We start from the raw sequence: 18867 nt of genomic DNA, 5'->3' as shown, positions 1-18867 counted from the left end.
TGAAGTCAAAACTCCAGATCAACACAGCTTTCTTGTGCAAGTAGTGACAGTGAGAGCTTAACAGCCAACATGGCCATTAACAGAGGCCAGGAACAATACATCAAGTTTCTATGAGCTCATTTGGATAAGAGAACGATAGCTGCCCAAGCTTTGGCAAGGTATGATGAAAATGTATTTTCTACTTTATATTTAATTCATGCACTATATTTTCAATTATAGTTCCAGTGCAAGTACTTTAATTTTCTATGCTTGCCTATGTATTGTCATAGAGTGAGACAACTAGTATTGAATTCTGCACTGAAGTGCTAATCAAACCCACAGAAACTCAACTCTACTCAACTGACAAGCTTTGAGAAATACTTAAATTCAAGAATATCACAAAATAAACTAGACATTTTGTTTTTCTCTCTTTTAGGGTATTCGCAGTCTATCCCTGGACTACCAGGCTGCTTAAAAGTTTCAAAGGCCGTTATGGAGCCTGTGACCCTGGCGTTCTGGCTCATGCAGAGAAGGTGCAATCAGCTCTGTCAAAAGCAGTAACGGATTTGAAAAAAGTCAGTAATACTTTCAGCCAGCTCGGCAGTGATCATCAAAAAATTGGAGTGGACACTCAAAATTTCAAGGTAGAACCAATCCTTTTAGGATGTGTGCATTTTCATTAAAAAGGTGCTATAAATATTACCCATTTCCAGAATCAGCACAAACATAACACCCAGGCTGAGTGGACTGAAACTCCATGGAAAGGGAGGACATATGGTTGCTGTAGAAAAGGCAGACCCACACTAATTTTCCCAAAAGTTAGATCTGGACAGCTTAGAAAGTTTAAGCACTTTAATAAGAGCTATTTACACAGGATGCTCACTCAAGAATTTATGCACTAGATTAAAAACACAAGTTGATTTCAACTTTCTTTATTCACCATCTGACAGAGGCAGAATTTTCTTTCCTGCCTCACTGCACAGGAGAAAAAGTGGGGCTCATTTGTTTTGCACCACTGAGAATAGACATCAACTTGTAGGACAAGATAGACTTCCGGGTTATTCTGGTCATTGGAGGTTTGAGTTTTTGCTTTCCAGTTTTGTTTCAATGTATAATTATTGTTTTTCTTCACAGCTTCATTATTGAACTCGCTCTTCATGAAAAAAAGGATTTGGACCAGAGGAACATGAGGCTGCCTACAAGATTTTTAAACTGGTGGCAGAAGCTCTCTCCAGCAACTACCAATAAATCTATAACCTGCATCCTTCACCACCTTCAGAAATATAATGAAAACATGTATTATCAGCATCTATAATGTGTTGTTTGTTTAAAGGACTTGTGTAATATCAGATTCAAGTCATGCTAATGTAAAGGTGATACAATATTCCTCTTTACTTGGCCATTTCTCCTCAATGTTTGGAAAATATCTGTATGAATTCCCTTTTATACAATAAAGAAACAATATTTCTCTCACAGCTAGAGGTAAATATTTTGTTTCAGAATAATGAAAATTAGAAGACTTAGACAATGCTGTGATCACCAATAGTTTGGTATTAAAAACATACATATTGCTGTAGGTCATTTCACTGTACTAGATGGGCCAAAGCATTTTTCATATTTTTCACAAACAATAGAAAATATGCAGATGCTGGAAATCCAAGTGACACACAAAAAATGCTGGAGGAACTCCGCAGGCCAGGCAGCATTTATTGAAAAGAGTATAGTCAATGTTTTGGGCCAAGATCCTTCGGCAGGACCAGAGGAAAAAAGATGAGGAGTAGAGTTAAAAAGTGGGGGGGGGGGGTGAAAGTGGTAGGTGATACCATGAGAGGGAGTGTTGAAGTAAAGAGCTGGGAAGTTGATTGGTAGAGAGATACATGACTGGAGAAGAGAGAATCTGATAGGAGAGGACAGAAGATCATGGAAGAAAGAAAAGGTTGGAGGAGCACCAGAGGGAGGCAATGGGCAAGCAAGGAGATAAGGTGAGAGAGGGAAAAGGGGTGGGGAATGGTGAAGGGGGTGGGGGGCATTACCAGGAAATTGAGAAACCGATGTTCATGCCATCAGGTTGGAGGTTACCCAGAGGAATATAAGGTGTTGCTCCACCAACCTGAGTGTGGCCTCATCATGACAGTAGAGAAGACCGTGCATAGTTGTACTGGAATGTTAATGGGAAGTGGAATTAAAATGGGTGGCCATTGGGAGATCCCGCTTTTTCTGGTGGATGGAATGTAGACGCTTGACAAAGCAGACTCCCAATCTACTCTGGGTCTCACCGATATACAGGAGGCTACACTGGGAGCACCGGACACAGTATATGACTCCAACAGACTCACAGGTGAAGCGTCACCTCTCCTGGAAGGAATGTTTGGGACTATTTCACTCACATCTGCTCTCGCCCCATCCTCCCACCACTCTATCAGGGATAGAGTTCCTTTTGTCCTCACCTACCAACCCACCAGCCTCCATGTCCAGCACATAATTCTCCACAACTTCTGCCATCTTCGATGGGATCCCGCCACTAAGCACTTGAATTGAATTGACTTTATTTCTTACATTGTTCACATACATGAGGAGTAAAAATCTTTTTGTTACTTCTCAATCGAAGTGTGCAATGTGCAATGATAGTAGTTTATAATAACTAGAACAATCAATATAACATAGAAATACACTCAAATCAGCGTGAGTTAATCAGTCTGATGGCCTGGTGGAAGAAGATGTCTTGGAGCCTATTGGTCCTGGCTTTTATGCTGTAGTACTGCTTCCCGGATGGTAGCAGCTGGAATAGATTGTGGCTGGGGTGACTCGGGTCCCCGCTGACCCTTCAAGCCCTTTTTTCACACCTGTCCTTGTGAATGTCCTGAATCATGGGAATTTCACAACTACAGATGCGCTGATCTGTCTGCACCACTCTCTGCAGAGTCTTGTGTAACCCCCAGGCTCGCCCAGCTCGTGATCGTCTCGGGAAAACAGCCTTCGACCCCGCCAAACTGGGTAATCACGTTTGTGTGGATGCTGTGTGATGTACCCCCAGTTACAAACCCACAACGCAAAATATCAGACAGTACACCTTATGCAATGAAATGATTGAACTTTATGAATCTTAATCTGAATATAGGGTTAGTAATGAAAATATAAAAGGTCCCAAGTCAAGTCAAAGTCACATTGGAGTTCATTCAGTCATCATCCTTCCACCATCGGTCTCTTCCGAGCGTCGCCGATCTTCGGACCCTCAGATCCCAGTCCACTCCGTCCGGTGGTCTACCAGCTCTCACCACACGAGTCCTCCCTCTTCCTCTCTCCTCGACAAAAGACTGCGAGGACAACATCCTTCCAGATACACAAGACAAAGCAACAATCTTTGATTGGCTAACATGCATACTACAGTCCTGTTATCTACAGCCGTAACCCAAACATTGCTGCTACAGAGAAACCATTACCTCAGCAGTGAACATTACAAAGAAGCCATTGCATTAGCCTTAGCAGTGAAACATTGCAAAGAAGCCATTATATTCTCCCCCTACCAAATTTAGTCATGTCCTCATGACGATGAGATAATTCGCCAAACCTTCCTGCAAAACACAAAGCCCAATCCAGGTGCAAAAGGCAGTGACATAGCTCCCCAAAACAGTAGAGAACATGCACTGTTCCCCAGGTGCTACATAGGCCAATCTATCTGGTGGTCTCCTAATTCTCTGAGACCTCCATACCTCCTCACCTAACTCTTCAGGCTCAGATGCTACTGGGGATACTTCAGGGATTCTTGGCAAATCCTCCCCCAATCTATCACTCAGGCCCCCCTGCAACTTGCAGCCCTCTGTCCCGTGTCCAGGCCCCACTTCCTCTCCTTCAGGGTCCTGCTGTAACCCAGGCTGCCCACAGATAGCAACCCCCCCCCCACTTCACCTGACTCAGTGGGAGAAGGGCCAGGACTCTCTTCCTCAATCAATGGAGAGTTAGCGAAAGGCCTCTCCCGCTGTGGGCCCTGCAGTTGCCCCGCATTTTCGCAAAGTCCTCTTACTTGGTGTAATCTCCAAGATGGGCTGTGGGTATACCTGCACCTCTTGTCCCAGGGGCAACAGGTTATTCCGATGGAGAATCTTGTCAGGCCCCTTCCCCTCCTCTGGTTTCACTCGGAACACTGGTAGGTTTGGCATCTGACTCTCCACCACATAGGGTGTAGCCGCCCACCAGTCAGCCAACTTGTGCTTTCCAGGTAGCCCCAAATTCCTTATGAGCACCCGGTTTCCCGGCAGCAGGGTTAGGGTTAGGGTTTTCTGATCACACCTCCTATTATTTCCTGGATTCCGCTTGGCGGCCACGACCCCAGACAATTCATAAGTCCTTTTCAGCTCTCTCCTCATGTAAGACATATACTTCAGATAAGGCTTTGGTGGTAATTCACCTTCGTAGTCCCAAAACAAACATCAATGGGCAACCTCGCCTCGCACCCAAACATCAGATAATATGGCGAGTACCCAGTAGCTTAATTTCGTGTACAATTGTAACAGTGAACCAGATGCTCAATATGTTGACTCCACCTGCTCTTCTTGCTGACCTCCAGGGTCCTGAGCCTGTCTAGCAAGGACCAATTAAACCTCTCAGGCTGGGGATCGCCCTGTGGGTGATCGGGCATGGCCCTTAACTTCTCAACTCCAAGCATGCCCAGTAACTCATAGATGAGTCTGCTCTCGAAGTCCTGGCCCTGGTCACTGTGTATCTGCCTGGGAGGGCCATAATAAATAAAATACTTCTCCCGTAACACTTTTGCCACCGTAGTCGCCCCCTGGTCCTTGGTAGGAAAAGCCTGTACATATCTGGTGTAGTGGTCCGTGATGACCAAGACATTCGCCGTGTTGCTGGCATCAGGTTATGAACAGGAAATCCATACACACCAGGTCCAGGGGCCCTGCACTCTACAAGTGGGACAAAGGAGCTGCCCGCGTAAGCAGTGTCTTCTGCCGTATGCAGCGAGTGCACGACTTGCAATATTCTTCAACCTCCGACTTCATTCGGGGCCAGTAAAACTGGTCTCTGAGCAATCCATAGGTATTTTCCACCCCCAAATGTCCAGAATCATCATGAAGTGACTTCAACGCAATCCTCCGATACTTGTCAAGTAGAACCAGCTGGCAACGCCGAGGTTGGTCCAGGGGTGACGTGACCCGGTATAAGATCTGGTTCTTCAACTCCAACCGAGGCCATTCTTTCAGTACTGGAGGCACCGAAGTGTGTTTCTTTTCTTTTTAAATCTTTTTATTGAATAAGTATACAAAAAGGTAAGCCATATAGGCACTAATACACTGTTAGAATATAATAAAATTACAGAAGATATTAATACAAAAAAATAATACAATGTAATTTAAACATAACGTGCCAAGGTAACCTAATAGTATACTAATTTTTATATATATATCAATAGAGAAAAGGAAAAAAAAAACCCAAAAAAATCCACCGTGCAACTAATTAAAAGCAAAGCAAAGCAATGGGCTAACTTGAAACCAAACAGAGTTAAAAAACTTAAAATCACGTCCTCAATCCCGACCTCCATTAAAAACAGTAAAAAAAAACAAGAAGGGTATATATTACATTAAATGAAAATATTGAATAAAAGATCTCCAAGTCTGTCCAAATTTAAATGAGGAGTCATAAAGATTGCTTCTAATTTTCTCCAAATTCAAGCATAATATCGTCTGAGAAAACCAAAAAAAGGTAGTTGGAGCATTAAGCTCTTTCCAATGTTGTAAGATACATCTTTTCACCATTAAAGTAAGAAATGCAATCATTCTACGGGCTGAAGGGGAAAGATTACTGGAAATTTTAGGTAGTCCAAAGATAGCAGTAATAGGGTGAGGAGAGATGTCTATATTCAATACCTTGGAGATAATATTAAAAATGTCTCTCCAAAAAGTTTCCAGAGTAGGGCAAGACCAAAACATATGAGTTAAAGAGGCTATCTGCCCCAGACATCTATCACAAAAAGGATTAATATGAGAATAAAAGCGCGCTAATTTATCTTTGGACATATGTGCTCTATGAACAACTTTAAATTGAATTAGGGAATGTTTAGCACAGATAGAGGAAGTATTGACTAATTGTAAAACCTGCCCCCAGTCATCCACGGAAATGATAAACCCCAATTCCTGTTCCCAATCTACCCTAATCTTATCAAATGGAGCTTTCCTAAGTTTCATAATAATATTATAAATCATAGCCGATGCACCTTCCTGACATGGATTAAGGTTAATTATAGTATCTAAAATGAATGTAGGAGGAAGCATTGGAAAGGAAGAAAGTATAGTACTTAGGAAATTTCTAACTTGTAGATATCTAAAAAAATGTATTCTTGATAAGTTATATTTATTAGATAATTGTTCAAAAGACATAAGGGAACCATCTAAAAATAAATCCAAAAACCGTGCAATACCCTTAGTCTTCCAAATTTGAAAAGCACGATCCGTAAAAGAGGGAGGAAAAAATATGTTACCTAAAATAGGAATCGCTAACCCAAATTGATTAAGATCAAAAAACCGAAGTGTGTTTCGTCTTCTCCGCCTGAGCCATGTCTCCCTTTTCAACCGCGGACCAAATAGTGTCAATGCCTGGATCATCTCGCTGAGCAGCTTCCACTTCCCCAGAATTCAATTCCGGCAACTGATTTGTCTTCAGAGCAGTCAGGTTACAGTAAACTTGGAGTACAGCGTCATCAGAAGCCCCCAATTGATCCACTGCTCGATTCTGCCTTTCCTTTTCTTCTGCCTTCACCGTGATGGCAAACTGACATATGGCCTTCACCCCCGGGACAGGATTGCTCTCCCACTCCTCGTCCACGTCCAAACCCTCATGCATCAGTTGGGAAAAAGCATTAGCATCAATGTTCCGACTCCCCAGCTGGTACTTCAGGCTGAAATCATAGGCAGACAACACCGCCAACCACCGATGGCCTGTGGCATCCAGTTTTGCTGAGGTCAGGATATAAGTTAAGGTGTTGTTATCCGTCCTCAACTCAAACTTGGCCCCATAGAGATAGTCACTCAGCTTATCCACCATCACCCATTTCAAAACCAGGAATTTCAACTTATACGTGGGATAGTTTCTCTCGGAGGGCGACAAACTCCGGCTGACAAATGCCACAGGCCTCAACCCGGTGCCCTGATTCTGATACAGGACGCCCCCTAGACCCTCTCGGCTAGCATCTGTGTGCAGTACATATGGCAATTAGGGGTCCACAAAATCCAGTACCAGCGCCTGGGTCAGCAACTCCTTCAGCGACTGAAAAGACTCCTCACGTTTTACATCCCACCTCTGTCCAAAGGGCTCTGACAGGTTTAGATATTCTCCACCCTCCTGTCCTTTTCCCCCCTCCCTTTCTTCCCCAAGGGAAGGTAACCACACAGAAGCTGATTCAAGGGGTGACTCACTTTGGCGTAGCCCTTCACGAATCTCCGATAATAACCACAGAACCCAAGGAATGAGCACAGAGCACTCACAGTCTGGGGCCTTGGCCAAGTGGACACCGCTTCTATCTTAGCTGGGTCCGTAGCTACTCTATACCATGAGATTATGTGTCCGACATAGCTAACAGAGATTTTGCAGAACTGGCACTTGTCCAGGGCAAGTTTTAACCCTTCAGCTTTCAGGCGGCCAAGTACCTTCAGCAGCTTCACTTCACGTTCTTCCAAGGTGGATCAAAATACTATGAAGTCATTCAAATACACAAACACCTCAAACAAACTCATATCCTCTACTGTCTTCTCCATGACCCGCTGGAAGGTTGCAGGGTGTTCCATAACTCATGGGTATCTTGTGACTGTGTTATGACCATGATGTAATTGAATATCTTATGACCATGATGTAATGGTTTTGTGATGGTAGGGTGATGTAATTTTCCAGCCGATGTGAGATCATGTGATGACATGTTCACAACAGGTATAAAAGGGAGACCCCTGGTGACACAGTTAGTTTTTCAGTTGAGTTGTTGTTTGCTTCATTAGTTACTCCATTATGCTGCGTATTCGTCTCATGAGGCAGTTTCATTTTAAAACGGAGTTTTACTTTCTATTGTAAGGTAAAATCGTTGTGCTGGCAGTTTTGCCAATCGCTGCCAGCTTTGTTGGTGTATCTTTGATTTACCTTTACAGTGGTATTGGAGAGCGAAGATCTTACTAACGGACGGGAACCTGAAGGATCAAAATAAGGTTGGAGTCGTTCGGCAGTTTAATGAAGGATCGACCTTATTGCAAATTCGTTCAGAATATGGTGACCTGTATCTGAGATAACTCCTGCAAGAGCAGGGAAGTTTGTGCAGTGTTCACTCGCCAGAAAAAGGTCAGTTCCTTTAAGCTGTTTTATTTCCTTCGTCGTGAATCCTTTGGAGAATCAACAGTAATGTCATGTCTTCAAAGAAATCTGTTTCCAGAGAAGTCTCTCCTTATTGACTGTGTAAATCACTTGGACTTTCGAATTTACCATTTTAAGACTGTGTGCGAATTTACCACTTTAAGAACTGTTTTCGCATTGACCTTTTTAAGAACTGTTCCAGAGTTGCCGTATAGCAGTTAACTTCCGGTTAAGTTAGTCGTTTGAATACTTTTCGCTATTGTTGAGCAGACTTTAATAAATGTTTGTTTCTTTTTCTAAAACCTGACTCAATTGATATATTCATTGTTGCCGACCACATAACAGAAATTGGGGGCTCGTCCGGATTGTTCCAATTTTGAGCTTAAGTGCTTGTTTAATTATCAATCTGATTTGGAAAAGGAAAATACCCAATTCTTTTGTTTGATTGGTCTGTGGGTGGTATTTGGCAGCAATGGATATTGATGAGTTCATGGACTTGCCAGACCTGGAGGTATTAGCAAAAGCGAGAAAGGGTGAGGTATCCGAGACTCCTAGAAGGTTGGACCTTAAAGGAATTATGAAGGTTACAACAAAACCAGTAATTCAGAGGAGAATAGCAGAACATTATGTAAGTTCAGGAAAGTTTGATGATGAAGTGTTAGGGAGGTTTCCAATGTGTACATTGGAAATGCAGTTACATATTGAACAGATAAAGTTTGAGCAATTTACAGTGGAAATAGCTGAAAGAGAGACAAATAAACAAAGGGAATTTAAAAGAACAGAAGCAGAGAACCAGAGGAAATTTGAGCTAGAGATAGAGAAATGAAGGATGGAAAATCAGTCCTCTGGTTCTAGGAAACAGATTGTTGCTTGTCAAGAGGTTATTTTGGCTCCTCCATTTGATGAAACAGAAGTGAACAAATATTTCCAACATTTTGAAATTGATTCTCTGATTTCAGGGTGACTGAAAGATAAATGGCCAGTGATGTTACAAAGTGTAATTAGAGGTAAGGCACAGCAAGTTTATACAGCTTTAACTGCTGACCAAGCACTTGATTATGATATTGTGAAGCAACATATACTGAAAGCGTATGAACTGGTTCCAGAAACTTATAGAGAAAGATTTAGAAATTTGAAGAAATCGGTGGAAAAAACTTGCGTGGAATTTGCCTATGAGAAATCTCTGTGTTTTGAGAGATAGGTTTCCTCTAAAAATGTGAATGGGGAGTATAATAACTTAAAAGAGTTGATTTTATTGGAGGAATTTAAAATGAGCATCCCTATTGAAGTAAGGACGTACTTAAATGAGAGAGACACTGCTACATTGCAGGAGTCTGCTAAATTAGCTGATGAGTAAGCTTTAATTCATAAGAATAAATTTTCTCCAGGTAGAACTTTTAAAAGGAAAATTAGCACAGGGAGTCAAGGTAAACCAGAAATTAAATCTGAAGTTAGTGAGAAAGGTAAGGATGAAGGGAAACATGTGAAGGAAAGACATTTTTGTCTTATTTGTAATTATTGTAAGAAACCTGGACACGTAATAGCTAACTGTTTCCAATTGAAGAAGAAGGAGAAGGAAGCAGTCCCAGATGCTTGTGTGCAACATATTGTAACACCTGTAAATCCACAGAGTTCGATAAATACAAATGAAGCTTTGTCAGAGTCTGACCAAGTTCAGAGGGGATATGATCATTTTATAACCAAAGGATTTGTATCCTTGAAAAAGGGATCCACTCCAGTGCCAATAAAAATACTTAGGGATACTGGAGCTTCTCAGTCGCTTATGTTAGACAGTGTTCTATAGTTTAGTGATGAGTCTGACTCTAGTGAGGTAAACTATATACGAGGTGTTGGGAGTGCCCTCATACCTGTACATTTGCATAAAGCAAATTTAAGGTCAGGGTTAGTTACTGTTAAAGTAGGGCTACAACCCAGTTTACCCGTGAATGATGTTTCTCTATTGTTAGGGAATGACTTAGCAGATGAACAAGTTTTTCCTGAAGTGCATTTGACAATAAAGCCTATTTCTGAGGAACCAAAGATGGATTCTAACACAGATTTTTCCTGTGTTGTAACCCGTGCTATGGCTAAAAAGATTGATGTGCAGGATGGGTCTGTTACCCATGACTGTTCAACTCGGGATTCGAATTTTGAGGATGTGTCAGAAACTTTCTTACCTTCATTATTTGATCATGATTATTGTAGTAAGTCTGACCATGAAGATTTGTCTTTTTCTCGGAAGGAAATGATAGCAGAGCAGAGTAGAGATACTGAGATTGTTAAATTAAAGGAACAAGCTCTGCCAGATAGTGAAATTGAGAAGGTGCCAGTAGGATATTATTTTGAAAAGGGAGTATTAATGAGGAAGTGGAGATCACCTACAATTCCTGCAAGTGAAGAATGGGAAGTTAATCACCAGGTAGTAGTTCCTAAAGTTTATTGAAATGAGATTTTAACTATGGCTCGTAGTATGCCTTTGGGTGGCTATCAAGGTGTAAAGAAAACTATGAACAAGGCTTTTAAACATTTTTACTGGCATAGTTTAAGAAAAGAAGTGGCGACATTTTGCAGAATGTGTCATACTTGTCAGATTGTGGGTAAACCTATTCAAGTTACTCCAGTGGCCCCACTGCAACCTATTCCCGCATTTGGTGAGCTGTTTTCAAAAATTATTATACATTGTGTAGATCCATTACCAAAAACCATAACTGAACATCAATATTTGTTGACCATCATGTGCACAGCATCTAGGTTTCCAGAGGCAATATCTCTTAGGAATATAACAGCCAAAACTGTGAAAAGGCTCTCATAAAATTCTTTACTTATTTTGGGTTGCCTAAGGAAATACAATCTGATCAAGGTAATAATTTTATGTCTGGATTGTTCCAGCGGATAGTTTATAAACTGGGAGCAAAACAGATTACCTCGTCTGCATATGATCCAGAATCGCAAGGAGCCTTGGAGAGTTTCCATTCTACCCTCAAAACTATGATTAGGACGTATTGTGTGGAAAATGAAAAGGACTGGGATGAAGGCGTACATTTACTTCTTTTTGCAGTATGGGAGTCAATGCAGGAATCATTAGGTTTTAGTCCTTTTGAACTTGTGTTTGGGCATAGAGTTCGAGGACCTTTGGCCCTGTTGAAAGAACAGTGGATTAATAAAGAGGTACATACTAATTTGCTGGACTATGTTTTAAAATTCAAGGGGAGGTTACATAAAGCTTGTAGCTTAGCCAAGGAAAATTTAAAATCGGCTCAGGAGAAAATGAAAACTTGGTATGATAAGGAAGCTAGAATGAGGTCATTTAAGCCTGGAGGTAAGGTGTTGGTTCTGTTCCCGGTGCAGACGAACCCGTTACAAACTAAATTTCATGGTCGTTATGACATTAAATCCGAAGTAAATGATCTGGATTATATGATAAAAACACCAGATTGAAGAAAGCCAACACAGCTGTGTCATATAAATATGATAAAACCATATTATGAGAAACAGGCTGCTACTATGACTGTTGTGGTCAGTAATAGTGAGTCTGATCCCTTTGGGAACTTAATGGATGATTCATCTGAAACTCACTTTCAACCCAACATTATTTCTGCCCATTACTAAACTCAACAATTCTGGAAAATATTGATGAGAAATTAGTTCATTTAGAGCCAGAGCAGAGACAGCAGATGAAGCAACTAATTTTTAAATATAGGGATTTATTTCCAGACATTCCGAGAAGAACCACCGTAGCTTCGCATGATGTAGATGTTGGAGATACATGTATGGTACATTATGCAGGACTAGATGTTAATATCCCTTATTTGCACTCCTGAGACATGCTGTCTAGACTCTGTGGGGTGGCCAAGTGAGTGGTGGCATCTTCTGGGTTATCAAGTGGGCGCCCTCTTTCCTCAGTGTTTCGCTGATAGGCCCACGACACCTCCGGAGGGTTCAGCAGTGAATCCCGGCGTTCCGGGCTCACCCCCTAGATGCCTTTCACTCACTTGGGGGCCCAGATGGAATCCTTTCTCTTCATCCAGAGCCACTGACTACCCTTTTCAGCAGCTCTGGAGAGGTCTTTGACCGCTTGTCGGTGTGTCTTCCCTCGCACTCCCAGCTCCCGGAGTAGCCTTGTTGTTGATGTGGCTACAAATCCTCTGCAGCTTACTTCGACCGGTCGGACCTTTGCTGTCCAGGCACGTTGTTGTGCATCGGCTGCAAGCTCAGTGTACCTCAGCTTCTTACGCTCGTAGGCCTCCTCCACTGCATCCTTCCAAGGCACTGCAAACTCATTAATGTAAATGAGATGGAGTGAGGACGACCATAGCACAAGGTCTAGTCTGAGGTTGGTTTCTGCGATTTCATTTGGGAAGCAGAGCCTCTGGCCTAAGTCTGCCACCATCTTCCAATCACGTGCCCTGCCTAGCCGCCCGGTGTCTGGTCTGGATGTATCGAGTCTAGCTTGACTCTCACCTTCCCGGACAAATGCTGTTACCGGCCAGCGAGATGAGAGGGGGGCGGTGAGAGTGTTGACACTCATCTGTTGACTTTCCAGCACTGCTGCAAGACACCGTAGCACCTGGTTTTGCCACCAGGTGTATCGGCCTTGAGTAAGGCTGGTCTTGCAGCCCACCAGAATGTGTCTTGGTGTTGCTGAAGTCGGGCAGAGGGAGCACATGAGGTCCTCTCCATACCACTGGCTGAGATTCATGGGAGACGGCAAGACATTGTAGGCAGCCTTGATGGTGAAGCTCGCTCTGAATGTTCCCACCTCCCACAGCTCTTTCTAGGAGATCTTTCTTTTCTCCACTCCCTCCCATCTCATCCATTGCCCTTGCCTTGCCTGAGCGATGGCCTTTGCGTACCTTGCTGCCTCCTCCTGCCAACGTATCTCCTGCGCCATGAGCCTGCGTCTCTGAGACACAGCAGCCTTATTCCAGGCTGGTGTACTGTCCCCAAGGCCAAGACCACTCCTCCCTTGCTGCACTCGGCCCACGATGTCTCTGTGCTCGAGAGCTGCCTTTGCTTGCTCGGTTGCTTCTGATGGAGTCCATTTCCTCCCAGTATCCAGGAGGTGGGCAGCTTGTGCTATAAATGGATCACTCACCTCTGTTAACATCATCTCCAGCCTTACTTTGGCGCACTTGTATTCCTCTGAAAGACTGGAACTGGGTAGCTCTAGGACTCCCTTGCCGTAGAGCCCAATGCTGCTGAGGCACCCGGGAAGACCAAGCCACTTCCTTACGTATGAGCTGATCAGTCTCTCCAGCTTTTCCACCTTTGAGATTGGAAATTCATATAGGGTTAGTGGCCACGTGAGACGTGGAAGGAGCCCAAATTGCCTACACCAGAGCTTCAATTTGCCAGGGAGTGTGGTTCTGTCAATGCTCTCGAGGCCACTGATGGCATCCTTCCTGAGCTGATCTACCTGCTCCATGTCTTTGAGGGATGCGTTATACCACTGACCTAGGCTCTTCACAGGCTTCTCCAATGCTGTTGGAATCGTCTCATCACCCATGTGGAAGTGCTGGTCTACCTGCTTCCCCTTGACGATAGAGATGCTTCTGGACTTGCTCGGCTTGATCTTCAGCTGAACCTGCTCGACGTTCTCTTGAAGCTTTCTCAACAGGTGTAAAGTATAGGCCTTGGTCGTGGTGAGTGTTGTGAGATCATCCATGTATGCTCTGATAGGTGGCAGCCTCAGGCCTGGTCTTATGCGCTGTCCTCCCACCACCCATCTAGATGCTCTAATGATCACCTCCATGGCCATGGTGAAGGCTAGATGGTACAACCAGCCATGATTCCCACTTCCAGATGTTGCCACCCTGTGGTGTAATCTGCTGTTGGCAAACATAGGTGCACGAGGCTTGTGAGGGCCACTGGGACCCTGAAGAAGTAGAAAGCAGTCCAGGCGAGGTTATGAGGGACTAAGCCGAAGGCGTTGGCGAGGTTCAGGAACACTACGTGAAGATCTGTTCCCTCCTTCTTGGCGAACTGGATCTGATGCCAGATGGTGCAAGCGTGTTCCAGACAGCAAGAGAAGCCCGAGATCCCTGCTTTCTGGATTGATGTATCAATCAGATGGTTTCTTTGCAGATATCCTGACAGCCTATGAGCCACCACACTAAAGAAGATATTGCCCTTGACGCTTAGGGGAGGGGAGGAGAAGATGGCGGCATGACGCAGCGCGCGTGGCCACTCCAGAATGTTATCGATATTTGTTAAGTAGGTACCATGCACAATCCTGATTTGATGGAGACAGATGCGAGAAGCACAGAGGAACATCTGGAGAAACTTCTGAAATGACCGCTTCCCTGCTGCTGCTACTGTGTGATTGAGAATCTCCGGAGGGGAAGGGGAGGGAAAGAAGGGGAAGTCCCGAAATCATCGGCTTGCCTATTGCTTGGCAGCCGGGGTCGGGGTCGAAGCGCTCGGCAGAGATGGTGCTCGGTGCTCGGTGTTGGAGGGCTGGTCGGAGGCTCAAAGTTTTCGGACAGACTCAAGAGTCGGCTGTGGTCAGGTGCTTCCAGGGTGCTGCAGGTTCATGGTAGGGAGTGTTTTTCTTCCTTCTACCGTCTGCGTGAGATGATGGAACTTTCAAGAGACTTTAAGATTTATTTTTACCGTGCCCATAGTCTGTTCTTTATCAAATTACGGTATTGCTTTGCACTGTTGTAACTATATGTTATAATTATTTTGGTTTCTGTCAGTTTTTCAGTCTTGGTTTGTCTTGTGTTCCTGTGATATCATACTGAAGGAACATTGTATCATTTCTTAACGCATGCATTACTAAATGACAATAAAAGAGGACTGCGTGTCCTCATAATCTAATCTAGGAGATTTCTGATGAACCATTTTCCTTTGGGATCAGGATTCCTCCGGCTTTCTGCCAGGATGTTGGTATCTCCTGCTTACGCCACACCACCTTCATGAGCCTCCGGAGGATCCACAGGACACCTGGTGCATTTTTGTGGGGCCTGTATGGCACTCCATTGGGACCTGGGGCTGATGTGGCCCTTGCTCTATGCACAATTTTCTCCAGCTCACTCCATCTATACGGGCTGATATCTAGTTGGTGTTCCAGTGGATGGATTGGTGGCATGTCAGGTGGGAGGGTGATCTCTTTGTGGCGTCAGTTGTCTGTGTATAACTTTTCCAGGTGTTTTTCCGATTCTGCCTTTGACACTGAGAGACCTCCACTCTTGTCCCCTGTGAAGAAACCTTTCACAAACTTGAAGGGATCTTTATAGAAGCTTGTTCTTGTCCGCTCCTTCTTCCTGCGCTTCCTTACCAGGTTCTCAGCTCTCCTCAGTGTCGCGAGCCTGCTCTGGATGTCTGCTTGCAACAGATTTATGCCTTCCTTCTCCTCCTCTGTGGCCTTTCTCTATTGTTTCTTTAGCTGCCTCCTCTCCCTGACTAGACGATATATCTCCTTCTGCCTCTTGGATTTAGTGGGGATCGTCAATGTATTTTTCTTCCTCTCTAGCACTCCAAAATGTTCTGCTCTATAGCTATAGATTAATTCCCCCATTCTTTTCAACTTCCTCATGGTAGTGCCTCTGAGTGTCTCTAAGGTGTTGGAGAGATCAGCATTGACCTCCTCCCACATTGTCTTCTCGCAGGATTTCAGCCACTTAATCAATGGCTTTCGCCCCTGGATCTTCTTTTCCATTGCAGGCCATAATGGGCTGGGTTCAGGTTGTTCTCCTGTGCCTTGCTCTTCCTCCACTGGGACAGGGGTATTGATGTCCTGCAAACTTTGGCTTTTGCCCTGCTGCTGAACTTCAATCGACTGACTCGACCTGCTTCTCAAAAAGTAGCTGTCGATATGAGGTCCCTGTTGCCCCTTCTTCAGACATCCTTTCCTTCCCTGATGTATTTTCAGGCTTGTAGTGGAAGTAACCTTTGCCCAGCCACATATGCATCTCTAGAGCTTGTGTCCTGCTGCAGCCTCAGGTATGCTGATCAACTGACTCATTGTCTGTTCTGTTCCTGTTTCAGTTGCCGGGTTGTCTACCGATGAATCATCTTCCGCCCCCACTCTCACTGACTCAGGGGGTATCTTCTCCTTACAAGTTTTCATAGCCAAGGGTGGGTGGGACCCATGCACCTTTGCATGCTGGATCCCACTGCCGCGGGTAGCTAGCCCGCGGAAACCCCAGTGGGGTCTGTTCCCTCCTGCCAGCTGTCATTCCATGCTGTCACAAGGTTTTTCTCTCGTTGTCAGCTGCTCTTTCACAGCAGTCACTGGTTCACCAGATGATCAGGTATGTTATGTTATGCAGGACTAGATATTAATATCCCTTATTTGCACTCCTGAGACATGCTGTCTAGACTCTGTGGGGTGGCCAAGTGAGTGGTGGCATCTTCTGGTTTATCAAGTGGGCGCCCTCTTTCCTCAGTGTTCCACTGATAGGCCCACGACACCTCCGGAGGGTTCAGCAGTGAATCCCGACATTCCGGGCTCACCCTCTAGATGCCTTTCACTCACTCAGGGGCCCATATGGAAGCCTAGAAAGCAACATCCATATCGGATGAACAGGGAAAAATGTGAGCTTGCTGAACAAGAAATTAAGTATATGTTAGAGAATAATATTATTAGAACTTCTAATTCGAATTGGAGTTCGCCGTGTGTTATGGTGCCTAAGCCAGACAGTAGTATTCGATTTTGTACAGATTACAGGAAGGTGAATGCTGTGACAAAAACTGATGCGTATCCAATCCCTAGGGTAGATGATTGTGTGGACAAAGTTGGATAAGCAAAGTTCCTTACGGAGATTGATTTGTTAAAAGGGTATTGGTGTGTTCCATAGACGGATAGAGGTAGAGAGATTTCTGCATTTGTAACCCCATCTGGGTTATATGAATATAATGTTCTTCCCTTTGAGATGAAGAATGCACCAGATACTTTCCAGTGGATGATTAATACTGTAATTCAGAGGTTAAAAGATACAGATGCCTATATTGATGATTTAGTTCCAGGAAATGATACTTGGAAAGCACATATTACTGTGGTGGAGAAACTATTTGAAAGGCTTTCAAAAGCTAACTTAACTATTAACTGAGCTAAAAGTGAATTTGGTCATGCCACAGTGACTTACCTTGGTTATGTTGTGGGTCAAGGAAAATTAGCTCCTGTTCAGGCAAAAGTTGAGGCAATTTTAGAGATATCCACTCCAACTGGTAAGAAAACTCTCAGAAGATTCTTGGGTATGGTAGGATGTTACCGAAAATTTTGTAAGAATTTTCCTAACATTGTTCTTCCATTAACTAAACTCTTGAAGAAGAGTGAAAAGTTTGTTTGGACAGAGCCTTGTCAAGAGGCCTTTGATAAATTGAAAACTATGATATGTCATCAACCTGTGCTCATGAATTTGATCGTCCGGTGGCTTACTTTTCCAAGAAATTTAATTTGCATCAAAGAAATTATTCAACCATAGAAAGGGAGTTATTATCTCTTGTTTTGGCTTTACAACATTTTGATGTGTATGTTGGTACAACTCAGAAACCACTCATAGTTTACACCGGTCATAATCCATTAGTGTTTTTGAGTAAGATGAAAAACAAAAATAGAAGGTTACTGAATTGGAGTTTGATGTTGCAGGAGTATGGTATTTTGGTGGCTCATGTTGGGAGCAAGGATGGTGTGATTGCTGATTGTCTATCCAGATGTTGAAGGTACAGTATAATTTTTTTATGGAGTGGTATTTTGGCATTTGTAACACTCCTATTGTATATTAGTTCGTAAGGTGCTGTATGACAATACTGTGTATATTGTGTAAGTTGAAAATTTTATACATTTGTATTTTTTTTTGTAAATAGATAATTGTTGGAATTTTGCTCGTATAAGACCAAAATTTTCCCTTTTTGGAGGGAGGTGTTACATACCTCATGGGTATCTTGTGACTGTCTTATGACCATGATATAGTTGAGTACCTTATGACCATGATGTAATGGTTTTGTGATGGTGGAGTAATGTAATTTTCCCGCCGATGTGTGGTCACATGATGACATGTTCACAACAGGTATAAAAGGGAGAACCCTGGTGTGACGCAGTTAGTTTTTCAGTTGAGTTGTTGTTTGCTTCGTTAATTACTCCATTATGCTGCGTATTCGTCTCATAACGCAGTTTCATTTTAAAACGGAATTTTACTTCCTATTGTAAGGTAAAATGGTTGTGCTGGCAGTTTTGCTAATCGCTGCCAGCTTTGTTGGTAAATCTTTGATTTACCTTTACAGTGGTATTGGAGAGTGAAGACCTTACTAATGGACGGGAACCTGAAGGATAAGAATAAAGTTGGAGTCATTTGGCGGTTTAATGAAGGATCGACCTCATTGCGAATTCGTTCAGAATAAGGTGACCTGTATCTGAGATAACTCCTGCAAGAGCAGGGAAGTTTGTGCAGTGTTCACTTGCCAGAAAAAGGTCAGTTCCTTTAAGCTGTTTTATTTCCTTCGTCATGAATCCTTTGGAGAATCAGCAGTAACGTTATATCTTCGAAGAAATCCGTTTCCAGAGAAGCCTCTCCTTATTGACTGTGTAAATCACTTGGACTTCCG

At 43.5% G+C, this 18867-nt stretch overlaps 1 long non-coding RNA gene across 1 annotated transcript; it reads left to right on the top strand.

Annotated features, from left to right (window-relative positions):
• Window positions 1–1454, top strand: LOC134351318 (uncharacterized). Its single transcript, XR_010019125.1, has 3 exons — window positions 1–158; window positions 416–623; window positions 1114–1454. It is a non-coding gene; the product is annotated as an uncharacterized LOC134351318 (long non-coding RNA).
• Window positions 1455–18867: the final 17413 nt, after the last annotated feature.

Source organism: Mobula hypostoma, chromosome 9, assembly GCF_963921235.1.
Source record: "Mobula hypostoma chromosome 9, sMobHyp1.1, whole genome shotgun sequence".
Taxonomy (NCBI): domain Eukaryota; kingdom Metazoa; phylum Chordata; class Chondrichthyes; order Myliobatiformes; family Myliobatidae; genus Mobula; species Mobula hypostoma.
The sequence above is the reverse complement of the archived record's forward strand: the minus strand, read 5'-3'. Positions and strand labels throughout refer to the sequence as shown.